Consider the following 10,297-nt stretch of genomic DNA (forward strand, 5'->3'; position numbering starts at 1 on the left):
CTATCGGGATTGTCGGCACATCGGGCGGTCTTGCTGGTCTTGTTTTACCATTGTCGAAATGTCTTGTAACCGGGATTCCGAGACTGGTCGGGTCTTCACGGAAGAAGGAATATCCTTCGTTGGCCGTGAGAGCTTATAATGGGCTAAGTTGGGACACCCCTGCAGGGTATAAACTTTCGAGAGCCGTGCCCGCGGTTATGTGGCAGATGGGAATTTATTAATATCCGGCTATAGAGAACTTGACACTCGACTTAATTAAAACGCATCAACTGCGTGTGTAGCCGTGATGGTCTCTTTTCGGCGGAGTCCGGGAAGTAAACATGGTGTTTGGGTTATGTTTGACATAAGTAGGAGTTCAGGATCACTTCTTGATCATTTCTAGCTTCGCGACCGATGTGTTGATCCTCTTCTCGCTCTCATTTGCGTATGTTAGCCACCATATATGCTTAGTGCTTGCTGCAGCTCCACCTCATTACACCATCCTTTCCTATAAGCTTAATTAGTCTTGATCTCACGGGTGTGAGATTGCTGAGTCCTCGTGACTCACCAGATACTTCCAAATAGTTGCAGGTGCCGACGATACTAGTGCAGGTGATGCAACCGAGCTCAAGTGGGAGTTCGACGAGGAACTTGGTCGTTACTATGTTTCATTTCCTGATGATCAGTAGTGGAGCCCAGTTGGGACGATCGGGGATCTAGCATTTGGGGTTGTCTTCTTTTATTTTGGTTTCGTAGTCGGACCTATGTGTGTACTCTGTTTGATGTATGATTTATTTATGTATTGTGTGAAGTGGCGATTGTAAGCCAACTCTTTATCCCATTCTTGTTCATTAGATGGGATTGTGTGAAGATGACCCTTCTTGCGAAAAAACCACAATGCGGTTATGCCTCTAAGTCGTGCCTCGACACGTGGGAGATATAGCCGCATCATGGGTGTTACAAGTTGCTATCAGAGCCATCCCCGACTTAGGAGCCCCCTACTTGATCGAATCGCTGACGTTGTTGAGTCTAGAACAAAAATGTTTTGAGTCTTAGGATTATATATATCGGAGAGTAGGATTCTTTTTACTCCTCAGTCCCTTCATCGCTCTGGTGAGGCCTCCTGACGTAGAAGTTTTGACTCTTCTCTCCTTAAATTTCACTAAAAAAAATTTTAGGATCACGCGAGTATCTTGGAATCGTTCCGATGGTTTTGTGACGAGAACATTGTTCTTGGTGCCTCCTGACATTTAGGGGTTGTGGTAGTGTCCCGGGGAGTTGAGCTCCGAGGTGTTGTCGTCACAATTTTATCGTTGCAGTTCTGGAATACCTGAATTTCGCCGACATTGAAAATCTCTTTTATGCAGTTGTTGGTGAGATCACCTCGACGCCACCCAGTACCGGGGCGGGAGTTCGGGAGTATTGCCATAACTCGTATAACGGATGCTTTTCGAAGGTTGAGGTAAATGATTTCCGAAGGTTTCTTGGTTATGTGTTGAAGGATGGATACAGCTGGATCTAGGTATTGTTAGTTTGGGTGAGATATATTGTGTCCCCTGTATCCCCAACACCTGATTGCATAACCAGAAAGTTTCGGGAGTTTATAAGTGGGAATTCAAGTAGCTCCTAGGATATCTTTCCGACAGATGCATGATATGAGATTGGGGTTCGACGTCTAGTGGTCCGCCTTTCCACGGTTGGTTTTACAGTGGTCTCGTAGTGTCTTATAGAGTCCTTGCCTATGCCGACTCGGGGACGCTTCGTATGTCATCTGCACTGCCTTGTACATGATGGTGATGTATGATCGAGCCCGTGTGGGCCCCACCACGAAAACTTCGGACGAAATCTCTATCATATGTTTGTTCCGGCTTATTTTGCGAGCCAATCCTTTGTTTTGTTTTAAGTTGTGGTATTCGAGTTGCTTCGAAGTCAAGTGTTGATTCCATACCTTTCCTAAGCGGTGTTCTCATACTTCTATGTGAATACCAATCCTTCTTGATCATCGAGATTGTCATGCGAATTCTTTCCAACCGACGTGCTCTTTTTCAAGTGGATCTGATCATTTCAACATTCGCGAGATCAATTCTATGTTTTCTCAACGGTGTTTGTTTCATCCGTCCCAAGTTGCCTTTGTTTTTCCCGCCCTCCCACCTTTTTTTTTCTTCAAACATTCAGATTTCTTAATCAAGTATCCATCTTATGGATGTGAAGTCTCTTCATTCTTTAGCTCCATGTTCTTAACCGGTGATTTCTCATGAAGATGTTCTTCAAGTTTATCATTATTCATTCTTTTTCTTCTCCGGTGGACTAAATTCAAGCCTTCAATAATGGTCACATTCCTTTCCTTGTTTCAAATGTTTTTCTCATGCCGGTGTATCTCTTAATCATTCACCTCTCGCTTTCCATTTGTTCCGGTGTGCTGAAGATATCTCTGAAGATTCGTGTTTCCACTCCGCATCAATTCTAACTATTTCGAGGCTGTTGCCTCATTCAAGCCATTTAATTCAACCGGTGCTATCTCCTTTTCAAGTAATCATTTCAACGGTGTTTCTTTTGAGTGGGCCCTAACCCACAAGCCTTTTCCCAGGATCTTACCTGACTCTTCTAATTTTCCCGGAGCTTCTAAAATTCTTTTCAAAGTTTGACGTAAGAATGGGTTATCATCACTCATATGTCTTTCTCCAAGATCTTTCAAATTCTTTCCATCGTTGGTTCAACCTTTCTAATTTTCATTCCGGAGTGCCTCAACAATTCATGTTGGTGTTTCTCATCGTCATTCTCAACATTTGAAGACCGAAGAAGAGTTTCTTTTAAATCTTGCTCCATTCTCTTCAAGATTCATGGTTCTAGCTTGATGCCATCCGCTCATAATTGTGTTTCAATGGTGAGAATTCTTTTCACCCATCCGGAGCAATTCATGAGTCTTTTCAGTTTGATTCTCCGGAGCTCATCATCTCAGAATTACTCATTCCAGCTTTCAGCTCTCGTTCTCCAAATCTTACCGGTGCATCATTCTAGTATTCTCTAATTAGCTCGTGATCTCTTCGTTCTCGTGTATCTGAATCCCCTCAAGTATCTTCTTTCGTTTTCCAATTCTTCCCGGTGATTTGTGCCTTTGCTACTTTCATTTCCAATTCTTACGGTGGTTCGTTCAAGAGTTCTCTTTTCTTGGTTATCATATCAATTCATTCATTCTTTCCAAATCCTACCGGCGGATCGTTGAAGACCTTCTCAAGCTTACGCTATATCTCTCTTAATCCTTTCTACGAGGATAAGTAGTATGCCAAATCCGATGCTTGTCATCAATTATATGGGTGATGGATACGCATAACATAATTCTTGTTCTTGTTTCATCCAAGTGTTTAATTCCTTGTTCCGGAGTTCGTAATGGCATCAATTTCCCAATTCTAAGTTGTTCATCTCTTCTTTTCGGAGTTTGTTCATCATATCACATTCTCGGTCCAAGATGCTTCATCTTTTATTTTCCAGAGTTCAAAGTTTTCTCATTATATCGTCCTGAAGCTCCACCCAAATCATTGCAAGGCTTCACCTTGTGTTGTCAACTTCTCTTTCTTTCTGTCATCCTTTTATTACCGGAGTTCTTCATGGAAGGTTCACATGGTGCTTCGCCAAGGATTCTTTTCATTCTTCAATTGTTCTTCAAGATTTTTCTCGGAGTTAAGATCCGCCAAGCTATACTCTACAATAAACATGGTGTTCAACACATGTTTTGTTTTGTGGAGTCCAAGCATTCTTCATCTTGCATTCTAAAGTGCAATTCATTCTACCTTATCATTTGAGGTGGTGTTATGTCATTCTTGACAATTTGAGTTCGCGTTTCATGATTCACATGTTGTCAAGAATGAGATATTTTAAATCCACCAATCTCTTCGTTGGATTTATCTTGTGTCATGTTTCACCTAAAGCCTTCCCTAAGGAATGTTGCTATTATGGTGCTTATCAATGATCCAAGTTTTCTCCTATCCTCTCGGCGAGAGAAGTTTTCATCTCTTTGTTGATCTCAAGCAAGCAATTGTTTTCGTTAGTGGCAGAATTTCACCTCAAGTTTTGAGATGTCTGCATAAGCCCACGAAGATCATATCCTTTCTTTGCTGATTTTTCAACAACTCCGTTCTATCCTTCTTTTAAGGATGTTCTCTCAAATTCACTTAAGGTAGAACATGTTGTTTACTTCTTCGTTCTTTTCATTGCATTCTTTCATTTCTACCGGAGGCATTGTGATATTGCTCTCTTCGACTCATCTTCTTGTTTTGTCAAGGTCATCTTCTTTCCTTTCTTATCCATTTAACTAGAGTGTCGTGTTTTCATTCGAGCTCTCTCATCTTATCAAGTTTTGCCTCCTTCCTCAACCAGAGTGCGGTCTGAAATCTTTCTTACCCCTTGTGCCATTTTTTCAATAGTTCCGGAGGTAGTGTGTTGCTGATTTCATCAAGTGTCATCCCATCTCTCAAGTTCATGTTAATTCCTTCCATTTTCTATCGGAGTGCTGTCCAAATTATGTCATTCTTGTTCCTTGTTTCTCTTTTCTACCGGTGTGCTTTCAAATTAATTTTGATCCGTTAAGCTCTTGTTTCATGTCTTTCAACCCACAAGGTTCTCGCAATGTTCCTTGTTCCTCTTTGATAACAGAGTGTTTTCAATCTCGTTCATCTCCGTTGTATTCTGTTCTTAAAATTGTTTAACCTCTCAAGGTTCTTTGGTTTCACTCGTTTGTACAAGAAGCAACTTAGATTTACCTCTTCTCTTTCTTTTCTGCTTCTCTCTGGTGCCATCCTAGATCTCGGGACGAGATCCTCTTGTAGTGGTGGAGTGTTGTAATGCCCCGAGACCGACGCTCCAGAAGCCTTCCATTTTTTTCGTTATCGTCGTGTGTTTTATTTGCTTGTTGCATTTAATCATCGCATCATTCGCATTGCATCGGCACTCCGTTGCCGTCATGTTTTAAAACTTGCATTCGTTCGTCGTTGTTGTTTCTCCCTTTGCCTTCATCACCTTCCCTCGGATCGCCTTGCCTGCGTTGACCGTTCCAGACCAATCGGGTTTTCGCTTCCCTCTTGACCGTGACCGCCTAACCCCTCTTTGCGTAGAGCATCGACCCCTCGCCCGTGCCCGAAACTCTCGAACCCGAACAGGACTATCGTTACCGTTGGGTTCAGATCATCTCCTAACATCTATAAAACATCTCCGTTTTTCTTATTTGGACTCCCTAGATATTTATTCGTTACCGTCCGATTACAATCGGAGGGGCTAGAATAGCCCCTAAGCTAACCCACTACCTATATAATCAGTCTACTCTAACCCTAGAAACTAGGGATCCTGTCCCATCCATCCACCTATTCCCGAGCCGCCGCCACCCACCTCCCTTTCTTCCTCGGGATCTCCTCATCCCCCCCGATCCAATCCACCAGCCTGTGCCTCTGCCTCGATCCACCAAGCTGCGCCAGCTCCAGCCTCCCGTCCCATTGCGACGAGGCCCAGCAGAAGGTGCTCAACCTCACCTGCCCTGAAGTCACCGCCTTCGACCGACCTCGCCGGAGACCCGTGCCGCTTCACCTCGTCTCCAGCTTCTCGTTCATGCCGGGCCGGCGAGATGCTGATGTCACGTCGCCGTTCCTCTGTGCCTTCTCCTTCCTTTTTCCCATCATGCTGCTCCTCCCTGACCATCCCCCTCGTCTTGTTCCTTTTTCACATAGTGAACCAGCGCCACCGCTGAAGCTCGAGTCCACCGCCGTCGTTGCCTCCAGCCCCGCCTCGATTCCGGCTGGATCCGGACAGGAGCATGCTCCGCTGCCCGTTCTCGGCCTTCCCCACGTCTAGCTCGCGCCAACCGCCGACTTCCTCTGCAGCCGCCCGTTGTTCCTGCACCAACGTCGTTCCCACCTGCCTGCGCCCAAGTCTCCGCCGCCAAGTCCCTCTACTCGAACCACCAAGTCCGGCGCCGCCGTCCTATGCCTCGCCCGTGTGCCGGCGTCTTCCGCTTCGCCCCTGCGCCTCAAGTCCCGCGTCACCGCCGCCTTGCTCCGTCCCCGCCGTTTCCCGCCGACGGCCTCCTCTCAAGCCCGGCGTCGCAATGGCTGCTTCCCCACTGGATCTCGCCGCCCCGCCATGAACCCGTCCCTACTCGACCTCCTGTGCGCGCCACCGCTTCCCTGCATCATCTGAAGCCGCCCGCGTCTCGCCCCTTTGTCTACTTCCTCTGCATCGAGCGAGACCAGTGCCAGCGAACGGGTCAAGCCCGCGTTGACCGCCCGCTCGCCACGCGTGGACGCGGCGTCCTGCTGCGTGGGACGCGGCCTCGTCCGCGCCTCCTGGCCCAATCTCCCGCACCGCTGGCCTGCTCGGCCTCCTCTTCCTCAACTGGGCCTAGCCCATGGGTGAGCCGCCCCTCCATCCACTCTCCTGTGCACTGCTGGGCCAGCCAGATTCAGCCCACGCATATTTTTTTCCGTGCCCTGCGAATTTTGCCATTTATCCCAAAAACTGCATATTTACAGATTGGACCCTAAATTCATGCATATAATAATTCACAAACCGTGCATCGGATTAAAATGATTTAAACATGTAAAATGCTCACAGTTTCATCTAGTTTCATAATATGCAACTTTCATCCATGTTTAAAATGTTTAAATTGCTGTTTGCATTAATTTGCTTAAATGCCATGTCAAAATGATTTATTTCATAACTAATTAACCGTAGCTCTGAATTTAATAATTTATATATGTAAATGGGGTGGAAAATGCCTAGTTTAACATGGTGCAATTATTTTGCATGTTTAACAACTCTAAAATATGGTTTAGGGCAGAACATTACCGTAGCCAAAATATGCAAATGGGGATTTTCCGGAATTGTTGTTTGTTGTTTCCGGCGTCATTTAAATTGCCTTGATAGGTAGTTTTGTTATGTTTGACCTCTTGCCATGTTTAACAACATTTAATATTGTTGGGTACAGAAACGAGAGGGAACTAAATAATTGATTTGGTGTTTCTTCAATATGCAACTTGTTGCATATTGAGCTCCACTTAATTTGTAGTATTGTTTGTGCACTTTGCCATGCCATGCCGCTTTAAACTGGACATGCATCATACTTGTTTGTGCATCATGCCATGTGTATGTGGTGGTTGTTTACTATGTTGTTTGTTTATTTCCGGGTTGCTTCTCTCGTTAGCTTCGGTTTTGTTCGACTATGTCCGTTTGTCTTCTTCATGGACTCGTTCTTCTTCCTTGCGGGATCTCAGGCAAGATGACCATACCCTCGAAATCACTTCTATCTTTGCTTGCTAGTTGTTCGCTCTATTGCTATGTCGCGCTACCTACCACTTGCTTATCAAGCCTCCCAAATTGCCATGAACCTCTAACCTTTGTCACCCTTCCTAGCAAACCGTTGTTTGGCTATGTTACCGCTTTTGCTCAGCCCTCTTATAGCGTTGCTAGTTGCAGGTGAAGATGAAGTTTGTTCCATGTTGGAACATGGATATGTTGGGATATCTCAATATCTCTTATCTTAATTAATGCATCTATATACTTGGAAAAGGGTGGAAGGCTCGGCCTTATGCCTGGTGTTTTGTTCCACTCTTGCCGCCCTAGTTTCAGTCATACCGGTGTTATGTTCTTTGATTTTGCATCCCTTACGTGGTTGGGTGATTTATGGGACCCCCTTGACAGTTCGCTTTAAATAAAACTACTCCAGCAAGGCCCAACCTTTGTTGCCCTGAGAACGAGATATGTGCAGCTCCTATCGGGATTGTCGGCACATCGGGCGGTCTTGCTGGTCTTGTTTTACCATTGTCGAAATGTCTTGTAACCGGGATTCCGAGACTGATCGGGTCTTCCCGGGAGAAGGAATATCCTTCATTGACCGTGAGAGCTTATAATGGGCTAAGTTGGGACACCCCTGCAGGGATAAACTTTCGAGAGCCGTGCCCGCGGTTATGTGGCTGATGGGAATTTGTTAATATCCGGTTGTAGAGAACTTGACACTCGACTTAATTAAAATGCATCATCCGCGTGTGTAGCCGTGATGGTCTCTTTTCGGCGGAGTCCGGGAAGTAAACACGGTGTTTGGGTTATGTTTGACGTAAGTAGGAGTTCAGGATCACTTCTTGATCATTTCTAGCTTCGCGACCGATGCGTTGCTCCTCTTCTCGCTCTCATTTGCGTATGTTAGCCACCATATATGCTTAGTGCTTGCTGCAGCTCCACCTCATTACACCATCCTTTCCTATAAGCTTAATTAGTCTTGATCTCGCGGGTGTGAGATTGCTGAGTCCTCGTGACTCACCAGATACTTCCAAACAATTGCAGGTGCCGACGATACCAGTGCAGGTGATGCAACCGAGCTCAAGTGGGAGTTCGACGAGGAACTTGGTCATTACTATGTTTCGTTTCCTGATGATCAGTAGTGGAGCCCAGTTGGGACTATCGGGGATCTAGCATTTGGGGTTGTCTTCTTTTATTTTGGTTCCGTAGTCGGACCTATGTGTGTACTCCGTTTGATGTATGATTTATTTATGTATTGTGTGAAGTGGCGATTGTAAGCCAACTCTTTATCCCATTCTTGTTCATTACATGGGATTGTGTGAAGATGACCCTTCTTGCGACAAAACCACAATGCGGTTATGCCTCTAAGTCGTGCCTCGACACGTGGGAGATATAGCCGCATCGTGGGTGTTACAGCTCACGCCATTGTCAACGTAGTCAATAAACAAGAGGATTACACAACGAGCGGCTGACACCAGGGACCCAGCATGTCGCGCAATTGTTATTTACTTTTCTTAGGAACAAGTAGTTTTTATTTATACCTGTTTTAGCGACGGATCAGGGTAACAACGGGGTTGTGCGGGGGCGGTGGCCCGTCTAGCCAGGGTTTTATTTATGTTTACCACATTATGAGTCCAGTTGTGTTTTTTTTCTTTTTGAAAATGGCTTGCCCAGTTCTACTTTTTCTAAAGAAATACCCAAACGAGGCCTACTTGCTTTCTCAGCCCTACTAGGCTGCAAATCTTTCAAGACAAGGAGAGTTTCATTCGGTTTGCCCAGAAAATGGGCTATCAGTAATGAGAAATGGGCTGTACATTTTTAAAACACATCAAACCGGGAATTAGTTTCACTTTTTTCATTACAAGATTTTAAATACCATTGATTTTTATGCATGGACAATTATTTGGACTTTATATTTATATAAATTGTTTTTCAAAATAGTTTGAATGTGACTTGATATTTCGGGATTAAAAACAGTTGACCACACCGAAATATGCCAAATTTCGTATCATTTTTAACCGTGGCCACAATATGGGTTCTAATGCTAACAAAAAGAAGATGGGCTCCAAAAAAATCCTTAAGAATTAGCAAATGGGCTGTAAGTTATTAGAAATAATGGCAGATTGGTGGTATGTTGTTTTCCACAGATTTGAGGCTGACTTGTGCGCCTACTACAGGTTGACGCGTACGCTTTCCTAAAAACATGTTGATGCACACGCAATGCCGTGTCAACTTAGTCAACACACGAGGGCAGTGACTGTTGGATGTCAGCAAGATGCGCAGGCCTCACCGCCCCACCATACTCCCATTACTGGCCTAGCCATCCCTCTACTCACCCACACCTGTTGTTATTCTCCGGCGATGGCAGACGAACTAGTAAACCCTCGTACTCCCCTACACGTGGGAAACAACTTCCGGGTCTTCCCTTACTCCGTCTCGTTCCCTTCCTAGGCCTCGCCATCGTCCACCGACCTGGTGCTCTCGGCGCGGCATGGTCAACGTGGTCAATTAACGACACCCATCGGAAGTGGACTGTACGTGGAGAAGCTGACAGCTGGGTCCACAGCCGCACACAAGGAAATGCCTCCTTATTACGTGCAAAATAATGATTCCTCCACCAGACAGCTTGGACCCACCGGACGGGCCTCTGTATTTTGCAAAAAAAATGTTCCTCCCGCTGACAGGTCGGGCCCACTAGCTATATCTTCGCACGCAAGGAAGTGCCTCCTTATTATGCACAAAAAATGAATACTCCCCCTACTAGCTGGGACCCACCGTAGTTGGAGGCTGACTTGTGGGCCAACTGACGCGGACGAAGGGCTTTGTCAACTTAGTCAATATGAACGATTCTAGTTCCAGTGACCGTACGATGTCCATCCAACAGCCGTAGTGCTTCTTCAACCTCTGGTCTTCTAGCTCCAGCCGCCCAAACCAGCGCCGGTCGTGCCGCCTGCTCCTGCCTCCCGTGGCCGTTTGTGCTGCCGTGGAGGCCTCACCTCCCCCTACTACTCCCGCTGCTGGCCAGGCCATCCGTCTGCTC

The sequence above is a fragment of the Aegilops tauschii genome, chromosome 1 (genome assembly GCF_002575655.3).
Source record: "Aegilops tauschii subsp. strangulata cultivar AL8/78 chromosome 1, Aet v6.0, whole genome shotgun sequence".
Lineage (NCBI taxonomy): Eukaryota > Viridiplantae > Streptophyta > Magnoliopsida > Poales > Poaceae > Aegilops > Aegilops tauschii.